Below are 15,398 nucleotides of genomic sequence, written 5' to 3'. Positions count from 1 at the left end.
AGGAGACACTTCCTCTCGCTACACTCTCCAGGACTGGAGTAAAAATGGCGGCTCCTTATATGGAATCCAAAACCAGTGAGAATCCAACAGCGGGATTATGAAGTTTTGCCTCGTTCTGGTTTCCGAGTCTGGTGGGAAGTCTCGAGCCGGGCTCGGATCTGGGCTCAGGACGTGATGTACGGGGTGGTTCGGTTCTCTGAGAACCGAACCCGCTCATCTCTATTAGCGCTAATTGGAGAAGGCTAGTATGCTCCCCCCTCACACACACACACACACACACACACACACACACACACACGTTGAGTTGGTCTCTGTAATTGAGGAGGCCTTACTCAAACCTGGGCACCAAGCATGTGCGACGAAAGGTTTTGATAATACAGTAAAGACCTCCATGCCTCTTATATGGGTACCGTGCCTATCTGTGATTACTTATAGGTCTTGTCCATGTCATGCAAGGTTCTGTGCTGTGAATTTTTTTTTCTTGTTTTGTTATACTGTTTCTGTACTCTGTATGGCACTGCTGACCCCTTGTGGTGCCATTTAGTATAACTAAAGTAAATGACTTTCTAATGAAAGTAAGAGTTTTTCTACTACACTTACACTATCTGGGGCTCAGGATTTGGTTCCACATTCAAGGCCGGCGCTACCATTAGGCAGCTTTAGGCAGCTGCCTAGAGCGCCGGCCGCTGGAGGGCGGCACTTGGTCAGCAGCTCAATATTGAAATGAGAGACAAGCTGCCGCCACTGTTCCCCAACAACCAACCACAGCACCGTTTTTGTTTTTAAATATTTTTGCGGGTTCTGGAGGGGTGTATATATGTATGAATGTATGTATTAGAGAGGCAGTGTATGTATGTATGTATTAGAGAGGCAGTGTATGGAAGTATATATGTATGAAAGGGGCAGTGTATGTACAGTATGTATGCAGCGCCGTAACTACCTGTGTGTCAGGTGTGCCTGGCACACAGCACAATTGCCCTGAGGGTGCACGGCCAGCGGCTTGTAATGAGTCAAATTGACTCATTACAAGCCCCCTGCTCTGTGCCGTGCTGGAGGAGAGAGCAGCGCCGGAGGCAGGGAAGGAGGAGGAGGGAGGGGGACTGGAGCCGCAGCATCGCTATGTTATTGGTAGTAGCGCCGCCAGGGCCGGCTCCAGGCCTACTAGCAACCTGAGCGAAAACATGTAAAAGCGCTCCAGGAAAAGTGGGCGTGGCCTCTTGGAAAGTGGGCGTGGCCTCATAACTTCATATTATTAGACTATAAATTAATATATTTTCACACCCCCTCTACGCACACAATTAGCAGCATTACACATAACAGCCACAGTAGTGTTCCTTACACACAATGTCTCCAGTATAGTGCCAGATAGACATGATATGCCCCCCAGCAGTGGCAGCTACACACAATATGCCCCCCTAGAAGTGCCAGTTACACGATAGCGTTCACTTTTTAGGGCAGGGAGGGCACATTTTTAAGTTAGGAGGGCAAAATGATGTACATACTGTAATGCTTGATGCTCATCAACCTACACGGCAAAGCATGGACAGTGCGCGCCAAAGGCGCGCAGCAAAAATTTAGGGGCGTTGCTTCGTGGGGAAGGTGCGTGGCCACATAATAGTGGCAATTCGCATTACACCACACAGTAGTGCAGTTAATACACACTGCACCAGGTAGAACCTCCTAGACACTTTGCGCCAGGCAGAGCACGTTAGACACTTTGCGCCAGGCAGAGCACGTTAGACACTTTGCGCCAGGCAGAGCACATTAGACACTTTGCGCCAGGCAGAGCACGTTAGACACTTTGCGCCAGGCAGAGCACGTTAGACACTTTGCGCCAGGCAGAGCACGTTAGACACATTGCCTAGCCACAGACGCCTAACGGGAACACTATATGATATGCTCCCCAGCCGTGCCAGCTACACATGACATGCCCCCCAGCAATGCCAGATACATAAATGGCCACACAGTGCCAGATATGTAGATACAGAAAAGCCCCCACAGTGCTACATAATTGCCCCCACAGTGCCAGATAAATGCCCCCACAGTGCCAGATAAATGCCCCCACAGTGCCAGATAAATGTCCCCACAGTGCCAGATAAATGCCCCCACAGTGCGCCCCACAGTGCCAGATAAATGTCCCCACAGTGCCAGATAAATGTCCCCACAGTGCCAGACAAATGCCCCCAGTGCCAGATAAATGTCCACACAGTGCCAGATAAATGTCCCCATAGTGCCAGATAAATGCCCCCAGTGACAGATAAATGCCCCCACAGTGCCAGATAAATGCCCCCACAGTGCCAGATAAATGCCCCCACAGTGCCAGATAAATGTCCCCACAGTGCCAGACAAATGCCCCCACAGTGCCAGACAAATGCCCCCACAGTGCGCCCCACAGTGCCAGATAAATGTCCCCACAGTGCCAGACAAATGCCCCCAGTGCCAGATAAATGCCCCCAGTGCCAGATAAATGCCCCCAGTGCCAGATAAATGTCCCCACAGTGCCAGACAAATGCCCCCAGTGCCAGATAAATGCCCCCACAGTGCGCCTCACAGTGCCAGATAAATGTCCCCACAGTGCCAGATAAATGTCCCCACAGTGCCAGACAAATGCCCCCACAGTGTGCCCCACAGTGCCAGATAAATGTCCCCACAGTGCCAGACAAATGCCCCCAGTGCCAGATAAATGCCCCCACAGTGCGCCCCACAGTGCCAGATAAATGTACCCACAGTGCCAGACAAATGCCCCCAGTGCCAGATAAATGCCCCCAGTGCCAGATAAATGCCCCAAGTGCCAGATAAATGTCCCCACAGTGCCAGACAAATGCCCCCAGTGCCAGATAAATGTCCCCACAGTGCCAGATAAATGCCCCCATAGTGCGCCCCACAGTGCATGATAAATGTCCCCACAGTGCCAGATAAATGTCCCCACAGTGCCAGACAAATGCCCCCCACAGTGCGCCCCACAGTGCCAGATAAATGTCCCCACAGTGCCAGACAAATGCCCCCAGTGCCAGATAAATGTCCCCACAGTGCCAGATAAATGCCCCCACAGTGCGCCCCACAGTGCCAGATAAATGTCCCCACAGTGCCAGACAAATGCCCCCAGTGCCAGATAAATGCCCCCACAGTGCCAGATAAATGTCCCCACAGTGCCAGACAAATGCCCCCAGTGCCAGATAAATGCCCCCACAGTGCCAGATAAATGCCCCCACAGTGCCATCCATAAATGCCCCCACAGTGCCATCCATAAATGCCCCCACAGTGCCATCCTTAAATGATTCACCCCCCCCCTCCAAATACCTGCGGCGTTGGACGGTGAGTACTGCTGTCCGGGTCCGGGTGCTGGCGTGCTGGCGGGCGGGTGGCCGGGTGCGGGTGTTGGTGCGGGCGGGAGTGCGGCCGGCCAGGAAGCGTCCAAGGCCCTTGTGTGCGCTGTGTGCGCTGCGCCGGCGCCGGCGTCTGACGTTAGATATCGGCGCCGCTCAGTGTGTATAGCGCACACAAGCGCCTGCAGTGACCAGGGCCGGCTTCATGTTCGAATATGGCGGCGCCCGTTAAGGGTGGCGCCCTGCGCGGCAGCTCTATTCGAACATGCCTAGAGCCGGCCCTGAGCGCCGCTGCAGCAGTCCCCTTTTCTTCCGCATTGGCTGCCCGCCGCTGCTGTGAATGCTGGAATGCGGTTCCCACATCCCAGCATTCACAGCGGCAGGCAGCCAATGCGGAAGGAGAGGGGGCTGCTGCAGCGGCGCCTCCACCAATTTCATAGCGCTGCTGCGGCTCCAGTCCACTCCTCCTCCTTCTCCACTGCCCGGGAATGGATTTGCCTGCACGAAGAGCCTGACTGCTAGCGGGGAGGGATGGTAAGTATCTCACTCTCACTCTCTTTCTCTTCTGTCTGCCACAATGTGTAAAAAGGGGGACGCTGTCTGCCGTAATGTGTAAAACGGGGGACGCTCTCTGCTGTAATGTGTAAAAAGGGGGACGCTGTCTGCCGTAATGTGTAAAAAGGGGACACTGTCTGCCGTAATGTGTAAAAAGGGGGACGCTGTCTGCCGTAATGTGTAAAAAGGGGGATGCTGTCTGCCGTAATGTGTAATAAGGGGACGCTGTCTGCCGTAATGTGTAAAAAGGGGGATGCTGTCTGCCGTAATGTGTAATAAGGGGACGCTGTCTGCCGTAATGTGTAAAAAGGGGGACGCTGTCTGCCGTAATGTGTAATAAGGGGACGCTGTCTGCCGTAATGTGTAAAAAGGGGGACGCTGTCTGCCGTAATGTGTAATAAGGGGACGCTGTCTGCCGTAATGTGTAAAAAGGGGGACGTTGTCTGCCGTAATGTGTTAAAAGGGGGACGCTGTCTGCCGTAATGTGTAAAAAAGGGGACGCTGTCTGCCGTAATGTGTAAAAAGGGGACGCTGTCTGCTGTAATGTGTAAAAAGGGGGACGCTGTCTGCCGTAATGTGTAAAAAGGGGACGCTGTCTGCCGTAATGTGTAAAAAGGGGACGCTGTCTGCCGTAAAATGTAAAAAGGGGGACACTGTCTGCCGTAATGTGTAATAAGGGGACGCTGTCTGCCGTAATGTGTAAAAAGGGGTATCTGTGCACCGTAATGTGTAAAAGGGGCTCTACCTGGTGTAGTGGCGCTACTGTGCAGCGTAATTTGAATAATGGAGACTACTGTGCACCATAGTATGAATTGGTATTATGTTGTGGCCACGCCCCTTACCCATGAAGCCACGCCCCTATATATTTTTTGCGCGCCTGCGGCGCGCACTGCCCCTATCTTTCATAGGGAGGGCGCCAATGCCATTTCTTGCACACAGCGCTAAAATGTCTAGTTACGCCACTGTATGTATGTATGTATGTATGTATGAGAGAGGCAATGTATGGATGTACTGTATGTAAGTATGAGAGAGACAGTGTATGTATGTTTGTATGTATGTACGTACGTACGTACGTACGTACGTACGTACGTATGTATGTATGTATGTATGTATGAGAGAGGCAGTGTATAACTGTATGTAAGTATGAGAGAGACAGTGTATGTATGTTTGTATGTATGTATGTATGTATGTATGAGAGAGGCAGTGTATGACTGTATGTAAGTTTGAGAGAGACAGTGTTTGTATGTATGTGTGCATGAAAGATGCAGTGTATGGATGTGTGTGTGTATGTATATATATATATATATATATATATATATGTATGTATGTATATATATATGTAAGTATGTATGTATGAGAGACAGAATTAAATAGAAAGATAGGCAGCTGGGCAGGGTGCCAGGATCTGGGAAGGTGGTGCCACTGAGTGTACCCATCAAATAATTAAGGATGTCTTTGAGAGATACAGCCATGTTGTACTCAATGCAGTCAGACGGCTGGGTATTTGGTGGTGTTGGGGGGCAGTAGGCAGAAGTTTTGCCTAGGGTGTCAAAAAACCTTGAACCGGCCCTGTCCACATTGATAGCATAAAAGAGAGCAATAAACAATTTAACCAAATTTTTTCTTTTGTCACTCCCCGTATAGAGGCATACTGCAATTTACAAAATATTGATGGGTGTAGCTATCCAGTTCCACCCCAGGCTATATTTCACATACTGTAGCTAAAACATGTACCCAAGGAAGAAGTGCCTAGTGTATTATATTCAGTATTTATTATATACCAAGGATTGATGAAATTCCTCACATTGAGACTAAAAAGAGTTCTTAGTGGAGTTAGTGTAATTTCAGCAGGTAACTGTTATTCAGCCAGAGAGAAACTGAACAAGAATACTCAGTTGTGTAACCAAAGTTCTCTGCTTTATTACAACACAGTTGGTTCCTTTTATAACACTCCTGTTTATCTCCTGTTTAGCATAGAGCCAAATAAATAAATTTCTGACCATGTCCAAAGATTGTCTTATCTTATTTATCTCCTATATAATAGCCCAGATCTGTGATTTTGTGATTCATTTTAGAGATGAGCGGGTTCGGTTCCTCTGAATCCGAACCCGCACGAACTTCATGTTTTTTTTCACGGGTCCGAGCGACTCGGATCTTCCCGCCTTGCTCGGTTAACCCGAGCGCGCCCGAACGTCATCATGACGCTGTCGGATTCTCGCGAGGCTCGGATTCTATCGCGAGACTCGGATTCTATATAAGGAGCCGCGCGTCGCCGCCATTTTCACACGTGCATTGAGATTGATAGGGAGAGGACGTGGCTGGCGTCCTCTCCATTTAGATTAGAAGAGAGAGAGAGAGAGAGATTGACCTGATTTACTGGAGCTTAGGAGTACTGTAGAAGTGTAGAGAGTGCAGAGTTTACTAGTGACTGACCACAGTGACCACCAGACAGTGCAGTTTTATTTAATATATCCGTTCTCTGCCTGAAAAAAACGATACACACAGTGACTCAGTCACATACCATATCTGTGTGCACTGCTCAGCCCAGTGTGCTGCATCATCTATGTATATATATCTGACTGTGCTCAGCTCACACAGCTTATAATTGTGGGGGAGACTGGGGAGCACTGCAGTGCCAGTTATAGGTTATAGCAGGAGCCAGGAGTACATATTATATTAAAATTAAACAGTGCACACTTTTGCTGCAGGAGTGCCACTGCCAGTATGACTGACCAGTGACCTGACCACACTGACCACCAGTATAGTTAGTAGTATACTATATTGTGTGATTGCCTGAAAAAGTTAAACACTCGTCGTGTGACTTCACTTGTGTGGTGTTTTTTTTTTTATTCTATAAAAAACTCATTCTGCTGACAGACAGTGTCCAGCAGGTCCGTCATTATATAATATATATACCTGTCCGGCTGCAGTAGTGATATATATATATTTTTTATATCATTATTTATCATCCAGTCGCAGCAGACACAGTACGGTAGTTCACGGCTGTAGCTACCTCTGTGTCGGCACTCGGCAGTCCGTCCATAATTGTATACCACCTACCCGAGGTTTTTTTTTCTTTCTTCTTTATACATACATACTACTACATCTCTTTATCAACCAGTCTATATTAGCAGCAGACACAGTACGGTAGTTCACGGCTGTAGCTACCTCTGTGTCGGCACTCGGCAATCCGTCCATAATTGTATACCACCTACCCGTGGTTTTTTTTTCTTTCTTCTTTATACATACATACTACTACATCTCTTTATCAACCAGTCTATATTAGCAGCAGACACAGTACAGTACGGTAGTTCACGGCTGTAGCTACCTCTGTGTCGGCACTCGGCAGTCCGTCCATAATTGTATACCACCTACCCGTGGTTTTTTTTTCTTTCTTCTTTATACATACATACTACTACATCTCTTTATCAACCAGTCTATATTAGCAGCAGACACAGTACGGTAGTTCACGGCTGTAGCTACCTCTGTGTCGGCACTCGGCAGTCCGTCCATAATTGTATTCCACCTACCCGTGTTTTTTTTTTCTTTCTTCTTTATACATACATACTACTACATCTCTTTATCAACCAGTCTATATTAGCAGCAGACACAGTACAGTACGGTAGTTCACGGCTGTAGCTACCTCTGTGTCGGCACTCGGCAGTCCGTCCATAATTGTATACCACCTACCCGTGGTTTTTTTTTCTTTCTTCTTTATACATACATACTACTACATCTCTTTATCAACCAGTCTATATTAGCAGCAGACACAGTACGGTAGTTCACGGCTGTAGCTACCTCTGTGTCGGCACTCGGCAGTCCGTCCATAATTGTATACCACCTACCAGTGGTTTTTTTTTCTTTCTTCTTTATACATACATACTACTACATCTCTTTATCAACCAGTCTATATTAGCAGCAGACACAGTACAGTACGGTAGTTCATGGCTGTAGCTACCTCTGTGTCGGCACTCGGCAGTCCGTCCATAATTGTATACCACCTACCCGTGGTTTTTTTTTCTTTCTTCTTTATACATACATACTACTACATCTCTTTATCAACCAGTCTATATTAGCAGCAGACACAGTACAGTACGGTAGTTCACGGCTGTAGCTACCTCTGTGTCGGCACTCGGCAGTCCGTCCATAATTGTATACCACCTACCCGTGTTTTTTTTTTCTTTCTTCTTTATACATACATACTACTACATCTCTTTATCAACCAGTCTATATTAGCAGCAGACACAGTACAGTACGGTAGTTCACGGCTGTAGCTACCTCTGTGTCGGCACTCGGCAGTCCGTCCATAATTGTATACCACCTACCCGTGGTTTTTTTTTCTTTCTTCTTTATACATACATACTACTACATCTCTTTATCCCTCGCTTATCCCAATGTACAGTAATTGAGCTAGGGGATTGTGACGCTCCTTCAGCATTGCCCCCTGGAGTGTGAAATGTATGCCATACTGTATCTCACTCCATATCCGAGCGCTGCCACGTGCTGGGAGTTCACGGTCGGCGGCCATTTTGTCAGGTTGCTAAGCGATCCAGCTCGGTATACCGTAATGTGCATAGACCTCGCTTATCCCAATGTACAGTAATTGAGCTAGGGGATTGTGACGCTCCTTCAGCATTGCCCCCTGGAGTGTGAAATGTATGCCATACTGTATCTCACTCCATATTTGAGCGCTGCCACGTGCTGGGAGTTCACGGTCGGCGGCCATGTTGTCAGGTTGCTAAGCGATCCAGCTCGGTATACCGTAATGTGCATAGACCTCGCTTATCCCAATGTAATTGAGCTAGGGGATTGTGACGCTCCTTCAGCATCGCCCCGTAGCCTGCACAGCTTATGCCATTTCTCATTCCATACCCAACTGCTGCCTGCCACGAGGTGGGGGTTCAGGAGGTGGGGGTTCATGGGTAGTGGTCGTTTTGACAGTGTGCTATGCGATTGAGTCATTGCACCACACCACCAAGCGGTTCAAGTCAGCGGCCTGGACGACCGAGGCCTGGAGGACCGCAGAGGAGGCCTGGAGGACCGCAGCGGACTGGACGAAGTCAGCGGCATGGACGACCACAGAGGCCCTAGGCTACGGAGCAAGTAATACAGTAGTCCAGATTGTACAGACTATGGGGCAATGCTGAAGGAGCGTCACAATCCCCTAGCTAAAATACACAGTATGCATATTATGGTACAGTACACCGGACTCGATGACATACTGTAGCACACTGGCAAAATGGCCGCCGCCCCTGAACCCTTGTGCAAGTTATGGGGCAATGCTGAAGGAGCGTCACAATCCCCTAGCCAAAATACACAGGGGAGGGATAAGCTACTGTAGGATTGCATACAGTATTACGGTACACCGGACTCAATCGCATAGCACACTGTCAAAACGACCGCTTTGTGCAGGGTACGGGGCAATGCTGAAGGAGCGTCACAATCCCCTAGCTACAATACACAGGGGTGATAGAGATAATCGAGTGGCTGGAGGGGGGTCCCCTTGATTTAAGGGGCCCCCACTCCTCCAGGGTACTCCGGCCAGGTGTGACTACTGTAGTTGGGTATTTAATTCCATGGCCGCAGGGACCGGTATAAAAGTCTCCCCCGGCTGTGCATTATCTGTCCAGCTAGTGGAGCCCAGTGCTGATTCAAAAAATATGGGGAACCCCTACGCTTTTTTTGTCCCCCTTATTTTTTGCACCAGGACCAGGCGCAGAGCCCGGTGCTGGTTCTAAAAAGATGGGGGATCCCGTGTCCATTTTTTCCGTATTCCTGCCGGAATTCGACTGCAATTGCATATACAGTACTGTACCCCTTAATGTCACTGCTTACAGTATACAGTATTTAGACATGAGCTTGTGTACAGTATCTGTCATGAGGTGCTTTTTTCACTGACACTATAACTTTTTTCTATTGTGATATACTGTACAGAGGCGGCAAACTAGCGAAACGGGAATAATCAGCTTCTGCAGAATAAAATGAGATGCTACAGTACATGCCTATATTCTGTGAGTGACTGCGGCTCTATGAAATTAAATCAGAAAATTTAAATATGAAATGCATTACTAATGTGTGGAATTACTGTACTGTATGTGTACTGTATAAGGTGTACTACAATATTTTCTGGTGTAACATAAGGAAAGGGCACTACTGCATGGTCTAATGCAGTGGTTCTCAAACTTGGTCCTCAGGACCCCACACAGTGCATGTTTTGCAGGTAAACCAGCAAGTGCACAGATGTATTCATTACTAACTGACACATTTTAGAAGGTCCATACAGTAGGTGGAGCTAATTTTTTCACTTGTGATTCTGTGAGACCTGCAAAACCTGCACTGTGTGGGGTCCTGAGGACTGAGTTTGAGAACCTGTGGTCTAATGTAAATAAAGATGAATGTGGTGGGGTGTAATGTGAATAAGGGGCATTACTGTTAGGAGTAATGTGGTACTATGATATGATGTCATGAGAATAAGAGACACCACTGCATGATATAATGTGAATAAAGTTGCAGTACTGTGTTGTGTCATTTCATCTTCGGGTATTATTGTGTTACCATGCCCCTTCCCAGCAAGAACATACTGTACACTGTTTTGGGCTGGCACTAAATGTGCACATTGTTCTTATTTAGATTATAGGGGGTAGGAGCGCCAAAATGGGTGATGGTGCTGGGAAAGGGGTGCAGGGTTAGAGGCGGAACTACGTAGCATCTGTGCAAGAGGGCATCAGCCAAAATCTAGCCTAGGGCATCATGTTGGTCAGGTTTGGCTCTGATAATACTGTATACTGTACTCTTACTGTACTTTGCATTCAATACAGATACTGTTTGCACACAGGTTTTACATGAATCATTGGCAATGCTGCAGGAGTGTCTCATTAGGCAATCTAAAATATACCACGACTATGGGTGGGGATACAGTAGGGAAGTTCTGTCACCATAAGCTGTCTGCTGTGTATAGCATATTTCCATCTGAGATGCATTTGTGTGTTTGTAATAAGAAAAAAACATTTTACTGTATATTTAGTGGATACAGTATTTCTCCCCCATAATGACGTATCATACTGTACAGGTACCCTCATGTACTGTACTGTACCATACTGTAAAATTGAATATTTATTGGAAAAACATCAATATTAATGTAAAAATAAAGTATTACAACATCCGATTCCATGTACTGCACTGATCAAAATGTACAGTACTCTTATTCAGGACTTATAAAACTGAAAATAACTGTTCATACAGTACACATCAATAACATTACTACTGTATAATATTCTACATTAGTTTATGCAATAATCAGACAAAGGCAATTTTATCATTTTTTTTAATAATGCACCAATTTAAAATTTTAAACAGAAAATACAGAACTACATATTTGTGGCTTGACCATTTCTTTCAACTACAACAGGTAATACTTTATACAGGTGATTTATATAATTATTACAATGTTCAGGTGTGAGTACTTCTAGCCAAAATTTCTTTATCCCATCCACCAGTTGCAGTTTTGTTGTTGGCTTTGCAACACTCCTAACGTACCTCTTCAATTGAGCCCACACTAATTCGATTGGGTTCATGTCTGGTGATCTAATTAAAAAAAAAAAAAAGCGTATAGAAAAAATTAATTACATTACAGTAAATAGAGAAAATTAAACATACAATATTGTACTGTTTATTAAACAAAAATTTTTTTTACAGTACTAGAGTGCTATCCAAAATTTTACTTGTACACTGTTGAAAGAATACTCACTCTGGTGGTGTGCGTTCCCAATTCATACCTTTCTCTTCCATAAATTTGGCTGAGGCGGAGTGTTTAGGATCATTGTCTTGGAATATCCTATGGTGAGTTGGGTAATATTTATTCACAAATGGCACCATACATTTCTCTACTATTGTTTCTTGGAAATATTTCTTATCCATGATTCCTACAGAAATCAAAAAATGTTGTTCATTAATAAGCAACTCCTTTTATTGTGCAGTTACACGTACTCTACAGTACAACATGTATTTTTACAGAACACAGGCACAGAATAAAGTATAGTACTGTACTGTACCTTCGAAAAATAATAGGGGACCAGCTCCTAATCGTGATATGCCTCCCCATACATGGATTTTCAATGGATGCTTTGGGCGTGGTTTTAAAGAGATATGGTTACGTTTCCTGAATGACATTCTGGAGAACCGCTCAAGGGCAACAGACGATTCATCTGTGAAAATGACATCATCAAATGTTTCACCACTCTCAATCCATCGCCGTGCCTGTTCCACTCTCTTTTCTTTATTCACATCTCTTATCATTGGAGATATCCTGTGAAGAGCCAAAAATAATGAAATCAGATACAGTTATGAAATTACAGATTTACAGATTACTGTATATACAGTAGACTGTATGTGCAGTATACTGTATTATATACCTACTGTATACATTAAACTGTACATACAGTACATTAAGTTACATACAGAGTAATATATATATATATACATACTGTACTGTACATACACACAAACACACACACACAGTATACAGTATGTAATCATCACAATAAGCCGGCAATGCTTCATTGCTGTCTCTGAGTGCCTATACAGTAGGTATCTCTTTTGGGATAGAATACTGTATATACAGTATATACACACACACATACTGTATATAGTATAAAGTACACACTCTGTATAATGATTTATGGCATTATTATATCACGTATCAAGGGATTATTAACAGTGCATTTACTGTATGGTTTATACTGCTTTCAGTATTTTACCTTGTTGCGCCAAAGGTCCATCCCATTTTCCGTCGCATCCTTCTGATGCTGGTGGCCGATATGTCCAGGTCATACTTGGAATGGAGAATTCGTTTTATTTGCAGAGCAGTACGCTCATCATCCTCACGAGTTAGTTCCTCCACAATTTGTTGCACTCTCCTACAGTACAATACAGTATGAAAAATATGAATTCATGAACAGCACAATCACAGTTACAATTGATGAAGTTTTTATTTTATTTCAAAAAAATTGTTTATGGTATAAAGCAAGTCATTTAAACATTACAGTAGTGTACAGTACGTACCATGTGCATTTTGTAGGAAATACAAATCTGGGCGTTGTTCTCTCGAATGCATGATAGCGCACCGTTTCTAAAGTGACTATAATGCCACTTTCCTTGAGCCATGCATGGATCTCTTTGATGGTTTTATTTTCTTTTTTCATGTTGGCGATTATCTTGCTCATCGTTTTGTTGATAGTTACTGGCATGTTGTCCAACTATAATTCCTGTATGGAGAAAAAACATTTGTGAATACTGTAGTCTAAAATTTACACATCTGAAAATGCATAAGAGTTTTATGATAGAAGTTAATACTGTACATGTTTACTATCCAGTACCTGATGTTCAAATTTAAGTATTGTATACTGTACAGTACTGAAAATACCACTTCAGTGTTATGGACTGCAATTAGTTTCCTGTATGAAACAGATACAGTAAATAACCCTCCTTGGAAGTGCATGGGCCCTGTGAGACTTACAGTAGTGTACAGCATAAGGGTCGACTGACATGATGTACAAGCATTACATACAGTACATGTCAGTACTGTATGTAAATTCTTCAATTATTGCCTAACAACAATGCTGCTTACTGTATATTAAATACTGTAGGCCTAGAAATGTGCATCTCAATATACAGTAGTAGTTAAAAACACAGGGGCCTATGTGGATAAGCGAGTTCTATGCACACTAAAAATGGACACCGACCGTGAACCCCCAGCACGTGGCAGCGCTCGGATATGTAGTGAGATACAGTATGGCATACATTTCACAGTCCAGGGGGCAATGCTGAAGGAGCGTCACAATCCCCTAGCTCAATTACACCGGGATAAGCGAGGTCTATGCACATTACGGTATACCAAGCTGGATCGCTTAGCAACCTGACAAAATGGCCGCCGACCGTGAACTCCCAGCAGGTGGCAGCGTTCGGATATGTAGTGAGATACAGTACAGTATGACATACATTTCACAGTCCAGGGGGCAATGCTGAAGGAGCGTCACAATCCCCTAGCTCAATTACATTGGGATAAGCGAGGTCTATGCACATTACGGTATACCAAGCTGGATCGCTTAGCAACCTGACAAAATGGCCGCCGACCGTGAACTCCCAGCACGTGGCAGCGCTCGGATATGTAGTGAGATACAGTATGGCATACATTTCACAGTCCAGGGGACAATGCTGAAGGAGCGTCACAATACCCCTAGCTTAATTACACCGGGATAAGCGAGGTCTATGCACATTACGGTATACCGAGCTGGATCGCTTAGCAACGTGACAAAATGGCCGCCGACCGTGAACTCCCAGCACTCCTGGAGGACCGCAGAGGAAACCTGGAGGACCGCAGAGGCCTGGACCACAGCAGCGGACTGGACGAAGTCAGCGACTTGGACGACCGCAGAGGAGGCCTGGAGGACCGCAGAAGAGACCTGGAGGACCGCAGAAGAGACCTGGACGACCGCAGAGGAGGCCTGGACGACCACAGAGGAGGCCTGGACGACCGCAGAGGCCTGGACCACAGCAGCGGACTGGACGAAGTCAGCGACTTGGACGACCGCAGAGGAGGCCTGGAGGACCGCAGAAGAGACCTGGAGGACCGCAGAAGAGACCTGGACGACCGCAGAGGAGGCCTGGACGACCGCAGAGGAGGCCTGGACGACCGCAGAGGCCTGGACCACAGCAGCGGACTGGACGAAGTCAGCGACTTGGACGACCGCAGAGGAGGCCTGCAGGACCGCAGAAGAGACCTGGACGACCGCAGAAGAGACCTGGATGACCGCAGAGGAGGCCTGGACGACCGCAGAGGAGGCCTGGACGACCGCAGAGGAGGCCTGGACGGCCGCAGAGGAGGCCTGGACGGCCGCAGAGGAGGCCTGGACGGCCGCAGAGGAGGCCTGGACGACCGCAGAGGAGGCCTGGAGGACCGTAGAGGACTGGACCACAGCAGCGGACTGGACGCAGTCAGCGGCTTGGACGACCGCAGAGGAGGCCTGGAGGACCGCAGAAGAGACCTGGATGACCGCAGAGGAGGCCTGGACGACCGCAGAGGAGGCCTGGACGACCGCAGAGGAGGCCTGGACGACCGCAGAGGAGGCCTGGACGACCGCAGAGGAGGCCTGGACGACCGCAGCGGGCTGGAGTACCGCAGAGGGCTGGACGACCGCAGCGGGCTGGACGACCGCAGAGGCCTGGATTCAAGTGTGCTGTTGCCAGGAACACCAATGATGACCAGCACACCTGCTCACAGGCCACTTCTCAATACATTCGGAGGCTCTCTGAACAATATTGCCCTGGCTGTCATCTCAACTTCCCTGGACGACCATCTGTACAGAGCTTCAAATGGACATATTCAGAAATATGCATATTCTCTGTTCCAGCACCATGTACAGTACGACAAATACTTGACGTGGGCCAATCGTGTGAACTTTGATGGTTCCAAGGGCAAACTTCCGCTGCCCAAAAATCTGGTACATGACATCATGGCTA

Source organism: Pseudophryne corroboree, chromosome 6, assembly GCF_028390025.1.
Source record: "Pseudophryne corroboree isolate aPseCor3 chromosome 6, aPseCor3.hap2, whole genome shotgun sequence".
Classification (NCBI taxonomy): Eukaryota; Metazoa; Chordata; class Amphibia; order Anura; family Myobatrachidae; genus Pseudophryne; species Pseudophryne corroboree.
This window is presented reverse-complemented; position numbering follows the sequence as displayed.